The sequence below is a fragment of the Sapajus apella genome, unplaced genomic scaffold (assembly GCF_009761245.1).
Source record: "Sapajus apella isolate SASKATOON/1434 unplaced genomic scaffold, GSC_monkey_1.0 scaffold122, whole genome shotgun sequence".
Classification (NCBI taxonomy): Eukaryota; Metazoa; Chordata; class Mammalia; order Primates; family Cebidae; genus Sapajus; species Sapajus apella.
The window spans coordinates 1,910,165-1,928,668 of NW_022437062.1; the positions used below are offsets into that span (position 1 = coordinate 1,910,165).

The 18,504-nt window shown below is 40.9% G+C and overlaps 1 pseudogene; it reads left to right on the forward strand.

The window, feature by feature from the left end:
- Positions 1-12,877: 12,877 nt before the first annotated feature.
- Positions 12,878-14,088, forward strand: LOC116538687 (annotated as a pseudogene).
- The last annotated feature ends 4,416 nt before the right edge of the window (positions 14,089-18,504 follow it).

Genomic DNA, 18,504 nt, shown 5'->3' on the forward strand with positions numbered 1-18,504 from the left:
CTAGTTGGCCTCCCCCTCACTCTCTCTGACTCATGGCAGCTGATGACTAGCAACTGGAAAAGATCTAGACTGGAGAGACAACCACAACACTTTGACAGGCAGTGGGAGACAGGGTGGGGTAGGCAGCAGGGCAAGCCCCTTACTCCCCCTAATCCAGGTACCTAGCACGTCATAACACAGCAGGTGCAATTCCATGGGTGCCACCCAGCACATTGGGTGGGGAGGGTCCATGGAAAGAGGAGACTGACTTCCTCTCCCTGAAGCCCGGTAGGGCAGGTTGGTGGCCCAGTGGCAGGAGGAATCTTGCTTAGTCCAAGAAGTCACGGGATTTTGCATACACTAAGTACCAAAACAGGGACCCCAGGTGCCCACGAGGGTCTATACTCCTCCATGAATTGTCCCAAACCCAAGCGAGTAACACATAAACAGCAAATAAAATTACAATGACGGAGAGACTGCAAAAAGCAAAGAAAAAGAAAAGAAAAAGTTTGCTATTTTAGCAATCTCTAAAGCAATTTTGTATTGCTTTTTGAACAAGGGGCCTCACGTTTTCATTTTGCACTGAGACTTCTAAGTAGCCAGCCTTGCCTGTGCATCATCAGCCCCTGCCTGTCTCTCCAACTTCATGCCCTCCACTGTCTCCCTCCTGCACTCCTCTCAACCAGCCTGGAGTTCTTGTAGGTTAGACATGCTTACCAAGCTCAATCCTGCCTCTTGGTCTTTACCTTGCTATTTTCCCTGCCGGGAACATTGTTTACCCAGGTCTCTCCATGGTCGCTCTCTCATATTTGTTTTATTTTTCTGAAATGTCACCTCCAGATCCTGATTTCAAATGATCACTACCTTACCTGTTCATGCCATGAAAATGCCACCATATGCTCATCACCCATTATCTCCTGACTCAGCCTTGATTTCTTCCAAGCTTTTAAAGCTAGTGAACATATATAGATACATGATCTTTTTTGTATGATTGGTCTTCCTCACTAGAATGCGTATTCCATGAAGTTGGGGATATTTTTTGTTTATCTCTTTACTCCCAGTGACTAGAATAGTGCCAAGCACATAAAAAGCTCTTTATTATTTTATTATTATTATTATACTTTAAGTTCTGGGTTACACGTACAGAATGTGCAGGTCTGTTACATAGGTATACACGTGCTCTTAATATGGGTTGAATGAGTGCATGAACTCACCTGTGTCTGTCACTCTATATTTCTCTTGCTCGTGGTTTCCTTTTGGAGGAGGAAAAAAGCATCTCCTAAGGAGTGATCCTCCCCACCCTGAAGCCTGTTATCCATTCAGTTATTAATCAAGAAAGTTTTTACTGGGTATCTACTATGTACAATTATTTGTTGTGCCTATTTCATGTGAGGTGCTATGTTAGACCACCATGAGTACTCCTACGACCATCCTCACTTTTCATTCTTCAAAATTTAGAGCATTTCATTAATTTTCTAATGCTTCCCTTCATTTACTCAACTGTGAGCAAACACCATTCTAGGTTCAGTATATATTCACCATAGCACTTAAGAATAGAGCAAAGAGTGCCATTATTCAATGTGGGAATGGAGGCTTTTGATTTACAGTTATAATAACAAATTGTTTTATGGTATCACCCTGTACTCTGATGCCAACTCTGAGTGATCACAAAAATGTTCCACATGTTTTTCAGGGAGGAAGTACCCTGTGCTGTTTATTTTGGCTCCAAGTGGCTGCCCAGTAGCCTAATTTTCCCCTGTCATTCTTTTGGCAGTCATTATCCACTCATGGTAGATGTTCTTCCTTGTAAGGAGCCCAAACTCCCTCTGAACCCACCCCGCTCTTGACATCCTGCTCTTCCATCTGCTCTTTATCTTCTTGGCATCAGCTGGTGTGGGCACAGCTTGGTGCCTACCATGAAATTAGTGACACACCATCAGCCTAAGGGACCACTCTTCCAGACTTTGGTGATTCTTTTAAACGCATTATGACCCTTCCGTCACCCCACTGGCGCCACATGAACCAGTGACCCCAAGATTGGAAGGATGGATTCCACTTGATGCCTCCCGTTGTTTATGGCTTCCCAAAGTCTTAGGCCTTGTGAACTTGTTTTCATACAAGTCAATTGAATTCAATTTAGCAGGAAACATTTTATGTCTCAGGGGAGATCTCCAAATATGCATTGCTTTCTGCCAGGGCTGGGCTAATTCTTTTAAAATTAGTCCACTTAAGGATTCTTGCAGTTATTAAAAGTCAAAATAAGTAAAGAAAGATAAATCACCAGTCCCATGGGTAAATCTGAAGAAAGCAGAGTATCCTCAATTTCCCTCTGCTGCTGGGATATCCAGCTATCTCAAAATGGAATGGACTTTGGATTTGGACAACCAATAAGGTTGAAAAGAATATCATAAGTAAACCAATAAAAAATAAATTCATGGCAAGAAAAAGCAGACAAATTCATATGCAAAATAACCACCCAAAAGAACACACTCCAATAAGCACTATGTGTACTTTCTTGACACACCAAATGATTATTACCTAACACTCAAATAAAACAATATAGTAGAATCTAACTCTGTTCTTTGGGAAATCTTTGAGCAATTGCAGCCTGCCTTATTGAGGTCTGGGGAAGGCCCTCTTCCAAATAGAGCCACTGAGGTTGGAATCACCCTTACAGTCAGGCCTATCTGGGCCACACTGTTTGGTCATCACAGAGGGGGGCTCCCCGTTTCCAGGGCAGTCAGCTGAATGATAATGCTCATACAATTTTGCTCTGATTCCCAGTTCCCAAGTTTGATTTGGCCTATTAAGACTAACGTTGGCACCAGTATACACTGAACCCTTCTTGAAACCTGGGACAATTATGTAAGTCAACTTGGAAATCCATGACTTTGTAGCCTTACATGCACTGTTGATGGCTTTTTCTTGCCTTTTTAATTCTAACAACATCCTCACCCCGCTCCATTTACAATGACCTGCCTTAGAGATTTGTAGCTGATCCAATTAATCACCTTTCCCATGAAAATCTGGCATTTAGTTGACATGAGCTTTCTTTACCAATTTTATCATCTGTCTGTGTGTGTATTCTGTCTGGGGGAATGTGCATTTGAATAGAGGCTGGGGAAGAGATGGATGGGGAAGGATGTTCAGGATGTTCAGTGGCGTGCCTTGTGTGTGAGTGAGCCTGGATGTGCCTGCTATGGAATTTCCTCTGGTCATTAATCATAAACATATTTATTATTTGAACCTTGTTTTTCCCCCGATGTGTGTGTTAAATCATATATTTTCCATCCTCACATAAGTAATTAAGCTTTGAGTTATTTATAAATTCCTGTTTTACTTCCTCATTGCAAAGGGTAAGTGAAATGGAATAAACCCATAAGTCAACACAATTGTATTAATTAAGGCAACGCACTCAGTGGTAAAACTAAAATATGAAACTGAAAAGCTTGTTTTCAGCGTCTCCTTCTTAGATTATTTAAAATATAGGAAAAAAATCAAGCAATATACCCCAATATCAGAGTCAATTCCATAAAGTATTAGTGACACTGAATCTCCTCCTATAGACAGAAACTTCGTAGGGGGTTCAAAACAGACACACTAAGAACACATACATGTCCCAAATCAATACATCACACAAAACAATGCATCCCACTACCATCTGCTTTCCAAACACAAGACTATCTCCATATTTTTTCTTTGTTGGTTACATTGTTCCCACACAGACATAATTAAAAAGAGCTTGGTTCTGTTTTGCCAAAAAAATTGTAATGCTGTTTACATTTCTCACTGTGCTACAATGAAACTTTATTGCCAACCGCTAATCCCTGGAATCTCTGTATCCAGAGTACAGAAGTAATGGAGATACAAATAACCTAACCACTAAAACCCTAGATAACAGCTCAAGAAATTGGCAGTGTTTCATTTTTTAACTTAAACTATTATTTTGTTTCTGCAATCTTTATTGTGGTTCCATCAGTTCAGGGTGACCCATCCACTGTCTACAACAGTTTTCCAATGTGAAAGTAATCCAGCCACTGCCAGATGTTAAGGCGTATGCCATTTGTCCTCTGGAGATAAGAATTTGAGATTATATGCTATTGGAAAATGTGATTGTTATTAGAAAATGGGCAAGTCATGGTATATGTTTCTCCAGAAATATATGTACCAATCCATGACTTCAACCCAGAAAGACTCCTGCCAGCCTGAAAGAACAAGTTGGAAAGCTATGTAGAAATTTAGAGACATATGCTTAACTTTGCATCTCATTCTCAACTTGACCTGGGGTCAGTTTTGAAATTTAACCTACTTTTTAAACATTTAGTTTAGGGACTAAGATGAAAAAGCTTAGGGACTAAGATGAAATAGGTTGGGGTAAAATGCTTAAATAATAGGGATGATTTTTCTTGGTGAGGGAAACTATCTTCAAGGCTACAAAGAGGCTTATGACAAGGATGATAGCCACAAGTGGTATATTTTATTTGACCACAAGCCAAAACAAATTTATTACCTGTTAGCTGAAAATAGGCTAGAAATAAGAAAATTCTTACTTTATTGTATTAAAAATAAATTTCTCTTTTAATATTAAAAAAGAATAGATTGCTGTTTATTTTCTATTTACTTCTATGTCAACTTAAGAAGACAAATTGAAGGACTTTTCAAACTTCTCTTTGTGTAGCCCTAAGAATACTCATTCCAACTACTGCTACTGCGAAGTTTCAGAAACAAGTCATCATCATGAGCTGACATGAAAATAAATTGAGGCTCATTCTTGAAATCCAGGATTACAAGGCACTTTGCCCTCAGATTGGGCCCCCCAGTTTCCATCACACCACAGCTGGGTGGCAAAAGGTCAATATAAAGCCATTTTTAGGATTAAAAGATACTGAGCCCTTGAAAATTGTAGACTATTTACTGTTGTCCCACGGTAATTGTGGGAAGAATCTTGGAAGCTCTTCTGAGAAATCCAGTGTAGTAAGAATGGAGAGAATAAACGACAATTTGAATAAAGGAAATTGAAGAGGTTTACAGGAAGTAAATAAATGACAGGAGCTCCTCCTGCCTTGCAGCAGGGACTGCAAATAGTCAGCTTTTATGGTACTCATTGATAAGACCTTGTACTTTGAACACAGTGGACACAGCAGCGCAGGATGGCTCTGTAAGCTCTGAGGCACACAAGAAGGTCCCTTGGCAAGGGGCCTGGGATATCTCAGCCTGCTCAAGGCAGCCACAGGCTCCTGCCCCTACCAGCCCTGGAGGCCTTCAGGGAGCAGGAGGAGGCCATTTTCCTGAACTCCAGTTGGGTGGTGGGAAGACTGGGGTGAAGGGCAGCTGAACGGTGCTGGATAGCTTCTGCCTCCCTCCTTCAGCATCCTCCTCCAGGATGCCGACAGCCGAGCCCTGCCCCATTCTCTCCGTCCTCCAGTAAACCCAGGAAACCATTCAGCAGCTTTGTTCTATTCAACAGACATTGATAAATGTTCCACGCACTGCACTAGGTTCTGGGGATACAATAATGCAATATATACAGTATCTCTCCTGACACAACTTAAGCACTGAATGAGACCACAGATGGGTAAACCAATAATTTCAATAAATCATCCTTCCTCTTCTCTCTTCACCTGTGTGAGTGAAGCTCAGCCCTCCAGAGACAGGTTACATGCATCCTCCATGGCAGAAAGCTTCTTTGACTTACCCAGGAGGCTCGGCGTTCACATTGTTGTATTGCACAGCACTTTTCACATCTGTCATTTAAGAATTTGTTTGTGCAAATATTTTCTAAAATACATTTTTTTGCATGAAGGAAACTATCTGGTTTTGCCAGTGCAGTCTCCTCAGCACTGAGGACATTGCCCAGCAGAGGGCATTACCTAGCACAGAGGTCGTGTTCAAAGTAAGCTTGAGGAATGAATCAATGAGAGGTGTTAAAAGCCATGATGGAAGTCTGCATGGGTCATAGTATGAGCACAGAAAAAGGAGGCTTTACTGTGTCCTAAAATCGGAAACCAATCTGGATTTTGAAGGATCTATGTTACCCAGGCAAGAAAGGTGGAGACGGGCATACTCAATTGTGAAAACACCATGTTAAATCTCTATAGAATGAAATGGCTTGCATCATGTGAGCAATTACAAGCAACACAGCATTACTGGGACAAAAATTGGGAGGGAAGAAGTGGTAGAGCATGAGGCTTAAGAACACAGAACATCTTTTATGTCACACATCTGATCTTTGACAGACATCACAAAAGCAATGGGGAAAGGATTCCCTGTTTAACAACTGTGTTGGGAAAACTGGCTAGCCATATACACATAACAGAAACTGGATCCCCTCTTTACACCTTATACAAAAATTAACTTAGGATGGATTAAAGACTTAAACATAACACCTAAAACTGTAAAAACCCTAGAAGCAAACCTAGGCAATACCATTAAGGACATAGGAATGGGCAAAGACTTCATAACCAAAACACTAAAAGCAATGGCAACGAAAGCCAAAATTGGCAAATGGAATCTGATTAAACTAAAAAGCTTCTTCACAGCAAAAGAAACTATGATCAGAGTGAACAGGCAACCTACAGATTGGGAGAAAATTTTTGTAATCTACTCATCTGACAAAGGTCCAATATCCAGAATCTACAAAGAACTGAAATTTACAAGAAACAAACAACCTCATCAAAAAGTGGGCAAAGGATATGAACAGACATTTCTCAAAGGACAATATTTGGGATGGGCGCAGTGGCTCACACCTGTAATCCCAGCACTTTGGGAGGCTGAGGCAGGCGGATCACCTGGGATCGAGAGTTTGAGACCAGTCTGACCCACATGGAGAAGCCCCATCTCTACTAAAAATATAAAATTAGTTGGGCTTGATGGCTCATGCCTGTAATGCCAGCTGCTCAGGAGGGATTAGCTTGAAATCAGGAGAATTGCTTGAACCCAGGAGGCAAAGGTTGCCGTGAGCCAAAATCACATCATTGCACTCTGGCCTGGGCAACAAGAGTGAAACTGTGTCTCAAAACAAAGCAAAACACAGAAGAAGACATGTATGTGGCCAAGAAACAAGCTCATCATCACTGGTCATTAGAGAAATGCAAATCAAAACCACAAAGAGATACCATCTCACACCAGTTAGAATGGTGATCATTAAAAAGTCAGCAAACAACAGATGCTGGAGAGGATGTGGAGAAATAGGAATGCTTTTACACTGTGTATGGGACGTAAATTAGTTCAATCATTGTGGAAGACAGTGTGGCAATTCCTCAAGGATCTGGAACTAGAAATATCATTTGACCCACCAATACCATTACTGGGTATAGGCCCAAAGGATTATACATCATTCTACTATAAAGACACAGGCACACATATATTCATTGCAGCACTGTTCACAATAGCAAAGACTTGGAACCAACACAAATGACCATCAATGATAGACTGGATAAAGAAAATGTGGCACATATACACTGTGGAATACTATGCAGCCATAAAAAGGATGAGTTCATGTCCTTTGCACAGACATGGCTGAAGCTGGAAACCATTCTCAGCAAAGTAACAAAGGAACAGAAGACCAAACACCACATGTTCTCACCCATAAGTGGGAATTGAGCAGTGACAACACATGGACACAGGGAGGGGAACATCACACATCGGGGCCTGTCAGTGGGTAGGGGGTTGGGGAGGGATAGCATTAGGAGAAATACCTAATGTAGATGATGGGTTGATGGGTACAGCAAACCACCATGGCACGTGTGTATACCTATTTAACAGACCTGCACATTCTGCACATGTATCCAGAACTTAAAGTATAATAATATATTAAAAAAGAGGTAAGTCACCATCTGGTCCTTTAAGCAAAGGGATGAGAGGAAGTGGCAGAGCAGGAGGGAGGGTGCTCAGGGAAAATGACACCAAGTGGAAGAAAGCTGCCTGGCTGCTTTGGATGGGCAATTGTACAGAGGAACATGTGTGGTGGTATCTCTCAACAATTAATTCTAGTAAAGTTGTTTTTTAAACTTCAACACTAGCCACATCTATTTCCTGGCCATGGTGTCTGCTGAAATACCTGAAGGCACCAAGGAAAGCCCTTGTGCCTATTTCCAGACCAGCAAAGCTCTTCCCCCAGACACCTGCAATGTTCCCCATCCCCTCATTCACTCAGCCCCTCTCTGACCACTTTAGAAAGCAGGGCGTTCTCTCCTCTGTCTCTATCTACTGCTTTATTCTGCTTTTCTTCATGGGACTTCTTCATCTCACTCTGTGAGGACAGGGTCTGTTTTACTCATATATTTCCAGCACCTAAACATTAGCTGTCGCATAGAAGTTCAGTCCATATTTGTTGAAAGAGTGAGTAAATGAAATAGTGCTGTGAATGGGGAAGGGCAGGGTGCTCTAGGACCATGAATGGAATACAGTATGTGCTTGGGGAAGGAGGGCAGTGAGGACAGGCTGTGCAGAGAAACCAACATTTACACTGACACCTAAAACAGCAGTGTCACCATCAATGATAGACTGGACAAAATGTGGCACATATACACCATGGAATACTATGCAGCCATAAAAAGGATGACTTCATGTCCTTTGCACGGGCATGGCTGGAAATATATGAGCAAAAACACCTAAAACAACAGGCCAAGTCAAAGTGTTACGGGTGGTCTAAAGCTGGCCTTTGTCCATCAGAGACACTGCTCTCCTCAGTGCATCATTTAATGACACGCTTCTGTTCTGTGGTAGTATCCCCTTCTCTGTGCCACTCCCTTGTCTGTTCTGGCACTACCAAAAGTGTAAACACTACTCTTGACCTGACAGGTGGCTTTTCCTTATAATCTGTTGACACCACCTGCAACCCCAGACTGACTAGGGATTATTTCTTATGGTGTAGAGATGGGAGCTTGAAACCCCAGCTCTGGGTTCAAACCCCAGTTATGTCACTTACCAGCTCCATGACATACCAAGTTTCTCCTCTCTCTCTGGGAAGCTTTCCTCACTCTGAAATTCTTATTTTGCGGAGTTGGAAAAAATGAAAGCAGTATATAATCTGCCATTATTTCGACCACTCAACCCAGATGTATGGTCTGAAATGAAAGATGGCAGCCGCAGACAACAAGAGTTATCTCTGTCTGTGAATGTTGGTACCCTGCCAGCAAAAGACCCTAGAGAGAAGATTCAGTTTACACATAAAGGCTCCTTTTATCTCTACCTGAATAAGATAGAATCCAGCACATTTGTGAAGGAGCATGTTTCCTGCTTAGAGTTGCCCTGCTCCAGAGCCAAACACTCTACCTTAGCCCTTGTTTCAGAGAGTAATGATCAAGAATGAAGGCGCTGGTGATTTAATCCTGACACAACCATTTACTTCTGGATAACTTAACATCTCTGAGCCTCAGTTTCCTTGCCTGGAAAATGATGCTAAATATGCCTACCTCATAGAGTGTTTTTGAGGATTAAATAAGTTGATCTTTATCAAGTACTTAGAGCAGTCCCTTGCAAATAGGAAGTGCTTAAAACACATTGACCATCATCTTCTCACAGTCAATGTTTCTATAGAAACAAAAAATTGGCTTGTGCCCTAAAGTTAATTTGCCATAACATAGTATAGACTACCCTAGCACTCACTGCCAGTGCCAGAGAGGAAAGATGACCCCATTTGAACTTGAGAAGTGGCTATTCTGAAGAATTGGAATCTCTTGCCCAGAACATGTGACTGAGAAGCAGACTGTGAAGCACCTGATTTGTTCATCTGTGCTTTCTTGCATTTACGGGGAGCTGGCATTTCTGTCAATCAAAGAAGGAAAAAAACACTCAATGACTGGTCATTCTACTATCAAAGAGATACAATTTTATCAACTTTTCTTAGCTATCTCACATGCTATTCCTTCCAAAAGCACTTGAAGCTTAATTTAGTCAATGGCTGGTCAAACAGAAGAATGTGGCCATTACATTTGTGATTTACCCAGTGATAATTGTAATCAAACTAATGCTAACAATAGTAGTAATAGCTAACATTTATTATATACACATTGTGGACAACCTTCCATCATAAGTGCTTTACAGAAAATATCTCATTGTAAACCTCACAAAAACCCTAGGACATATTATCCCCATTTTACAGAAGGGAAAATAATCCCCAAATTTCCTAATAACAGGATGTCAGGGAGATTTCAATAGAAGAGTCAAGCCAACAAAAATATAAATTCAGCAGACAGTGGAAATTCCATCTGGAAATAACACCCTGGTCACTTTATCACTCAGCACCAAGAACATCTCCAATTACTGTATGAGTTACTCACAATATAGTAACAGTTTCAGTTCTCAGAAATGTCCAAATAAAGAGCAAGTCATATGAAAAGACACTTAAGATTGAGCCACTTTCCATTCCTTCAAAATTTAGATCTATCCTTAAAGATTGCTTCTGGCATGTCTATATTAGGAGTTGCATTCATCCATTTGTTTAGAAGTAGTATTTGTTTAAACAGGACTTCTTGATGTACAAAGCACTTTTAATTCATTATCTCATCTGATTTTTTCAATGATGGTGACAAACACAAGTCTTTGTTGCCATTTTATATATAAAATTGATGGTTAAGGATGTCCTCAAGCCCCAGAACTGGATACCAAAGTCCTGTCTTCTGCTTCATATCCCATCTTATATTTTCATCTTTTAATAAGATGGAGAACCCAGATTTCTACACAGGGTAAAATTTTGTTTCAGCTCCACCACACAGTAGATACCCAACTAGACCAAAGGATTAATAAGAGCATGTCACCAGGTGAGGATGGATGTATGAAACAGAGATTGTGGGTTAACTGGTGTTCAGATCAGGTCAAACACTTTCAAACTTTACTGCAAACAGTTAACAAAATCGTAATGGAATACAGTTGCTTTTTATGTTCCAGAAAACAGTCTTTGGATGACCTCAAAAGAAATTCTGTTGAAGCTGTTTTTCTTCTTTAATTCAGGTTGGCCAGCAGCCAGAGAAACAAGGTCTTTATCTCCCACTTCAGTCCTCAACATTTCAACTGAAAAAGGAAGCTCAGATGTTGTGCTTTATAAAATATCATTGGGTGATTAGGGCTTAGAGACATTTCCTGACATCTAATAGAGATAAGAAATGAAGGCTCCAGAACCAGTTGAGGTAAAATTCACTCCCCATAATAGGTAAGCAGAAAAAGAGCTAAGACTGGAGTCATCCGGTTTCCCTCTGGAATGTCCCGCTGAGTTTGAGGAAATTCATGTCGTCACCTTCCCACCATTCAATAGTTATGGTTATTAGTGGTGTCCAAAGATATTCAGAGTCAAATTTAGGTCATATGGGCCAAACAACGGAATTCCTGCTCTCAAGGACAGAGGAAGACTCTAAATTTCATTTTCACAGCCAGCACACATGCAATTTCCACCCGAGACATTTGTTGTCCAAAGCACTGCCTAAACTTGAGCGCTATGAGGTAAAATGTGTATCTGATGTTCTGTGGCCTCTTCAGGGGACTGGGATGTAACCCCGCTTGGCTCCTCTGATCAAAAAACACTTTTGGCCCTGAAAGCCCCTGCTTCCAACTTGAGGACAGATCCCTAGAAAAGTCCTGGGCCCCTTTTGGATGTGGTACTGTGTAAGATGAGAGCCTCATTGGAGTTGCAACTTAGAACTCTGAACACTTCACAGCTGAGATCACGGCTTCTTTGGATCTGGAACAATTGGGAGAGGTGTAGAGAAGTGGCAGAGGGAACAAGTTCAGCTCCTGGAAATAACTGCCAAGATCTTGGAATAGAGATTTTATTTAATGCTTCAAAGAAAGCATTCATCACTTCTGCAAGGAAAGCTTCCCTAATTACATTGAAATAAAAATACTCTCCTCCCGCAACACCCTCTGCCATTCCCCTTGAGTATCATTTTAGGCTGGTAATTTACAATTTCACTGCCAGAGCAAAACACTCCTGTGCAGGTTACTCTCATAGATTTGGTTGACATTCAGAATCCTGTTATCTCAAAAAGTGATACCGCCTCTGTGAGTCTATCCTGCTACTTGCAGATCCATAGTGTTCATTTTGGCTTATAAGCCCCAGTGGAGCAGAGATGATTCTCATTTTCCTAGTTTAGCATACATGTCAACACAAATATTCTTACCCTACCTTGTAATCTAAAACTCCTTTCATTTTATATTTTCTCAAGTGAGTCCAAGTTAGAAATTATTAGATGACACTGTGTATTTTTTCAAACCCATCAAGCTATTATGGATGCAAAAGGGAAACAGCTCCCTTCAGCTTCTAGTGAAAAGCCCTTCTGTTAGACAAACTCCCTCTCTATAATTAGCTCACATTTCTTTCCATCTTTGGCAGCAGGAACAAATAAGCCATTTCAAACATGAAGAGTTTAAGAGGGTTCCGTGGAAAATGAGTATAGGTACACATAGCTTTTGGTAGGGACATTTACTTCCACGTACCACCACACAGAGTGCTCATCTTGTCATTTTTATCTGCTAAAAGTAGGCTGACAACCAAGAAATAGTCATGGCATCTGGCTCTGAATTGCAACTACTTTTTGCAATTTGCAATCAAAATACTTTAAAGAACACTTGCTTAAGAGATTGACTGCATCATAATAAAGCGTCCTGTTCTTCCACCTGTATAACCAGAGCTGTTCTGAACATGCTGCAAATGGCAATCCTTTTGCTTCAACACACAACGTTGGATTCTTCCCCCATTGTCCTCTCTAAAATGCCCCGTATGACTATCATGCCATAAAACAAAGTGTCGTAATGCCCTGATGCTGCATCCAATTTCTTTTTTCTTTTTCTTGGTTAGAAATATTTATTATCCCCTCCCCGACAATATACAGATTACTTCTCAGAAACATGAAGATATTATCAATGTCCGCATCAATTACAGCTTGTAGAAAATAAACAACTCATATCCCATCAATGGATGACAAAAAGTCATAGTGGTGTGACAAAATTTAGTGGCATGGTTCTACTGTGTAAAGTCTGTGGGATGTGGCATCAGGATTCCACTATGGAGTTCATGCTTGTGAAGGCTGTAAGGGTTTCTTTCGGAGAAGTATTCAACAAAACATCCAGTACCAGAAGTGCCTGAAGAATGAAAACTGTTCTATAATGAGAATGAATAGGAACAGATGTCAGCAATGTCACTTCAAAAAGTGTCTCTCTGTTGGAATGTCAAGAGATGCTGTTCGGTTTGGTCGTATTCCTAAGCGTGAAAAACAGAGGATGCTAACTGAAATGCAAAGTGCGATGAAGACCATGATGAACAGCCAGTTCAGTGGTCGCTTGCAAAATGACACATTGGTAGAACATCATGAACAGACAGCCTTACCAGCCCAGGAACAGCTGCGACCCAAGTCCCAGCTGGAGAAAGAAAACATCAAAAGCTCTTCTCCTCCCTCTTCTGATTTTGCAAAGGAAGAAGTGATTGGCATGGTTACCAGAGCTCACAAGGATACCTTTATGTATAATCAAGAGCAGCGAGAAAACTCAGCAGAGAGCATGCAGCCCCAGAGAGGGGAACGGATTCCCAAGAACATGGAGCAATATAATTTAAATCATGACCATTGTAGCAGTGGGCTTAGCAGCCATTTTCCCTGTAGTGAGAGCCAGCAGCATCTCAACAGACAGTTCAAAGGGAGGAACATAATGCATTACCCAAATGGGCATGCTGTTTGTATTGCAAATGGACATTGTATGCACTTCTCCAATGCATCCAATTTCTTAACCCCAGGGACCTCTGGAGCATCCAGGCTCATCCAAAGTTTATCAAGATCCAGCATGGAGCAGCAAGCCCACTAGGGAAGGAAGTACAGGTAGGGGAGTTAACATCTACTGAAAACCTATCAGGCTGCAAAAGCTGGAGCTGCATTATCCCGTCAGACTCTTACAAGCACTCCAGAAGGTATACATTCTCCATTTTGTTTAAGAAAAAACTAATGATGAAAAGGTTTAATAAACATGCTAAGCTACTTGTTTCAAGTTTGGATATCAAGTTAAATGTCATGTTCTTTGCACTGCATCATACACCACAATTTTGGAGCATGGACACAGGACATGTGAACATGAGAAATTTTAGGAGTTGACTTTTTATCTTAAAAATAAGACTAAGTCAGCATTTACTTTAAATTTTTCTTACATCTAAAACTCTGGAAAGAATGTGGAAAACTTACTAAAGGATAGTAACATGGAAGATACAGAATCCGGTAAGTTACTGTAGTATCCCAGGAGAGGATTGATAAGGGCTGGAAGTAAGTTGTCTATCAGCCAGGATTCCTTCATTTTGAACAACATAAACAAAGAAAAAATCCATTCAAACCCTCTAGCTACTTTGAAAGAGATTTCATTGGAAGGACTTGGTAGTTGGCGGGTTCACATGATTGACAGACGGTAGGACAGCCAGGCCTGACAATGTACCATAACCAGGAGCTCCAAAAGGCCAGGGAAAGGAAGGAGAGAGACCTTGGTGTAGCAAGACAAGTCTGGTTGGGATGCTTCTGCCACCACCCTGCACTGATGGCTTCAAACCATCAATCCCTTACTCAAGTTTCAGAGACCTGGATCAGAGCAGCTGCTTGGCCAAATTTAGGTTACATGCCAGAGATCTAGTTTGAAGAATGGGCAAGGAAAGGAAGGATCTTGCACTCTGGGATTTCGTAGTGGCAAGCAGGCACTGGAATTACTTCCCAACAAGTGGACACACCATGAGTGAGAGCTGTCCCCAGTGGAAATCAGAGTACTACCTATAAGATGGAATAGATCTGAGCGGTCAAAAGCTGATCAATGCTCAGAAGACGTGCTGGCAGTGGATCAGGGGAAAAGAGAATGGCATTTCAAGTACCATGGGCATCAAACATTTACTGAGAGCCTACTACGTGTAAGGCAGTAGGCGAGTGTGATCGGAAAGATATGGAAGTATAAAGCACTGACTTGGATTTTAAAAGACTCACACAGAAAACAGGATTTAAACACCAGAAAATAAATGCCAACATGAAGTCATACATATCATGTGCTGGATAATGGTATGGATAGTAACAGCTAAGAGATTCAGAGAATGGAAACATCAACGATCTAAAGTAATTAGGAAAGTCATCCTAGGTGCAGTGGAGCTAAAATAGGATTTAGGATTTAGGCCACCAGACAGAAAAAGAGAGCTCTCTGTGCAGGGAGGATGATCTGAGCAGAGGCACAGAGATGCAACATACAAAGTACATTTAGGAATCAACTGATACACAGTTGTTTAAGAAAAAGAGTTCCTATGAGGAATCCTTTCTGACTGAGAGAATGACATTTAAAATGCAGTGAAAGTGCATCTTCCTTTTCTTCTTTAACTGACCTTGCTCAATCACTTAGGAGTTCCATTTCAAGACTTTGGGGAGGAAAGTAAGGAAGGTGTTGTACATGTAGGACTGCGGGGCTGGGCCCGAATGTGTCAGTGTTTCTGAGAGAAGAAAGAAAACAGACCTGAGAGAAACCTGCGTTGCATTCCAAGTTCTGGACTCACCTTCCTGGACCAGGGCCAGGTTGGCTTGAGCCAAACTCCTCCAGGTCATTGTCAGGTTGCCAGATGCCCTCATCTATTCTGACTGCCCCATGATCCTCCCTGCTCTTTCCACCCTTCAGCAACATTGTCTCTCACCAACCTCCAGAGCCAAGCCCCAGGAAGAGGAGTGGCTCTAAGACAAAGAGAGAAGCCTGGATCCTCCTGGATTACAGCCTGCTGATGGCAGAGTTCTTTTTAGAACCAGACCTAATGGGACCACTGCTCCACTCCAGGGCTTGCTCATCTTCAGCATTCTCACTTCCTCTAAACGGTACTGCAGAAGGGGTAAAAAGACAACATGCTTGGCTACGGTGAAAAATCCTGCAATAAACATAGGAGTGCTTCTATCTCTTCAAGATCCAGATTTCAATTTTTTTACATAAACACCCAGAAGTGGGATTGCTGGATCATGTGGTAATTCTATTTTTAAATTCTTTAGAAACCTCTATACATTTTTTTCCATAGCAACTGTGTCTTTTTGTGTGTCCACCAACAGTGTGCAGAAGTTTTAATTTCTCTATATCCAACACTTCTTATCTTTCATTTTTTTGTAATACATAATATCCATTCTAACAGATGTGAGGTGATGTCGTATTGTGGTTTTATTTGCATTTCTCTGAGCGTTAGTGACATTGAGCATTTTTTCATATATCTGTTGATTATTTGTATGTTTTATTTGGAGAAATGTCTATTCAAGTCTTTAGTCCACTTTTAATTGGGTTATTAGTTGTTTCTTTCTTACTATTGAGTTGTAAGAACAACCTAAATATCTATCAACAGGTAAGTGGATAAAAAGTGTGGTGTATACATATGATGGAACACTATGCAGCACTAAAAAGGAAGAAAATCCAGACGTATGTAACAACACTGATGAACCCTTAGGTCATTATGCTAAGTGAAACAAGCCAGCCACAGAAAAACAAATACTTCTTTATTCTACTTATATGAGTTATCTAAGAGAGTCAAATCCATAGAATCAAAGATTGAAATGGTAGTTTCGCAGGGCCGGAAGGAGGAAGAAATGAGGAGTTACTAACTGATGAGCGTAAAGATGCAGTCAAGCAAGATGAAGTAAGCTCTAGAATGCTCCTATACAACATTGTAATTAACACAAGATATGTCAACGACATATCATGTGTTAAGAGGATAAAGCTCATGTTAAGTGCTCTTCCCACAATAATAAAATGACAATGTAATAATTACATCTCCAGCCGCTTACTTGTAAGAATCACTCAGGCCTTCAGAGAGTCCTGCCAGCAATTCTAGATGCTTGCATTTTGTGAGGTGGCCAATGTACTGGCCTGCTGGTTTTTCATTTTTTCCCTTTCCCAATTCTGGGACACGATGCACCAAGCTCAATACATTGCATCTATCAAACAGGTCTACAGAGGGTCAATATGTGCAGCAACTGCAGGTATAAAGGAATCACTGAAAGTAGGCTTTTCTTTTAAAGAGACTCATAGGAGTGCAGGGGGCATTTTTCCCATTAAAAAAAAAAAAAGATAGCTCAGGCCAGCTTGCTTCCTTCCATCATCTTATTTTTACTGTGATTCATGGTAGCATTAAAACCTAAACCCAAATTTGCCACCAATGTGAAGACTATTTAAGTGCTTTCCATGTTTCTAATTCCTTAGGACATCAGGAAAAGCCAGAGATGTGGATCAGGCCCTCAAGAAGCTCACTGGAGGGACAAGATCTTACTGCATGAAATAAGATAAGCCTGGGATACATGAGATAAGCCTGGGATACTGTATTAGTCCATCCACACATTGCTATAAAGTACTGCCCAAGACTGTGTTATTTATAAAGGAAAGGGATTTAATTGACTCACAGTTTTGCAAGAGTAGGGAGGCCTCAGGAAACTTACAATCATGATGAAAAGGGAAGCAAACACATCCTTCTTCACATGTTGGCAGGAAAAATAAGTGTGAGCAAAAGGGCGAAAAGCCCCTTATAAAACCATCAGATCTCATGAGAATTTGCTATCATGAGAATAGTATGAGGGTAACCACTCCCATGATTAAATAATCTCCCATCACATCCCTCCCACAACACATGGGGATTATAGGAACTACAATTCAAGGTGAAATTTGGGTTGGGACACAGAGCCAAACCATATCAAACACCTAGTTCCTTTCATTGACCATCTGGTGTATTATCCACAAGGAGCTACAGAACACTTGGCAAGTTAGAATGAAAACAAAATCAGGCTTGTATAATTTGCCATACAATTATGACTCAATTTGATGTAGATAAAATTATAAAGATATAAATAACTAGGCTTCATAACAGAGCATTCCAAATATCCTCTGTACTGTGAGTGTGCTCGATTGATTACAAATTACACTATTCTCACTGTGACTTTGTATCTCTTCCCATTAAGAAGTGAAGACTATCCCCTTACTCCTTGAATTCAGACTTGGCAATGTGACTTGGTTTGTCTAAGAGAAGTGAATTGTTTTAAGTCAATGATTTATGGGTCAGTTTGTTATGCAGCAGTAGGTAACTGATATACTTCCCCTTAGGTTTTGACACCTATTTCTTCTTGGACCTCAGGAATCGATGCTATTGTTCCATCAGCAGCTAAACCATCACCACTCTACACACCTGCCCCATGGACTCTCCAGATACTAATACATCAGGATCAGTTCTCAATTTTATAGCTAACAAGTCTGAGATTTCTATTTAGTCTTGCCAATCCTTACTTTCCGTCCCCACTGTCATGAGACCTTCACTTCATTTGCTAGACATTGGAGATGTGTCCTAACTGGTCTTGGCTTCTGTGTTTTTTTGTTTTAGTCCATGGTCTGACAATGCCACTTTGTGTGTCTCATCTTATCTTTCTGTGGTCCCTCACTGTCTAGAAAATTAGGTTGAATTAAGGTCAGGATGAAACAAAAATAAATGGTATTGAATACCCACTATGTGCCATACAAAGTTGAATAAGATACAGAAGCTTAAATCTACTTAGCTTGATAAACGCTGTCCTTAAT